Source organism: Bison bison, unplaced genomic scaffold, assembly GCF_000754665.1.
Source record: "Bison bison bison isolate TAMUID 2011002044 unplaced genomic scaffold, Bison_UMD1.0 scf7180017864378, whole genome shotgun sequence".
NCBI classification, from domain to species: Eukaryota; Metazoa; Chordata; class Mammalia; order Artiodactyla; family Bovidae; genus Bison; species Bison bison.
In genome coordinates, this window is record NW_011494950.1 from 528,726 (window position 1) to 529,144 (window position 419).

At 41.8% G+C, this 419-nt stretch overlaps 1 protein-coding gene across 1 annotated transcript in view; it reads right to left on the reverse strand.

Annotated features, from left to right (window-relative positions):
- Positions 1-419, reverse strand: part of STAG2 (stromal antigen 2) — a 91,517-nt gene that overhangs the window by 48,336 nt on the left and 42,762 nt on the right. The window lies entirely within an intron of this gene.

The following is a 419-nucleotide window of genomic DNA, read 5'->3' on the forward strand; positions in this document are numbered from 1 at the left end:
AATTGGAAAAAGAATTATGTGATTTTTGAGGACTGTCCATGTTACAATGCCAAAATTATATTTTAGTTGATCAAATAAATCACTGTTTAAGTCGGCTCTCCCAGTGTCCCCCACTCCCTTCTTTCTCCTTTCTTTGTCCTGTTGCTGCCTTACACCCCTCCATCTGCCTGTCTCCCTCTCCATCAGCTAATCCCCTTCTAACATTTCCTATCTATCAGTGGGGGAAGGGGAAGCCCAACTTCTTCCACTCCTTCTGCACTTCAGCAAATTTTTTTTTCCTGCCCTGTTCAGAGTCAACTTGAGCACTACTTGGTCAATATTTTAGCTATAAAACTATGGCTACAGAAACAAAAGATTGCCAGGAGAAATATCAATAACCTCAGATATGCAGATGACACCACCCTTATGGCAGAAAGCGA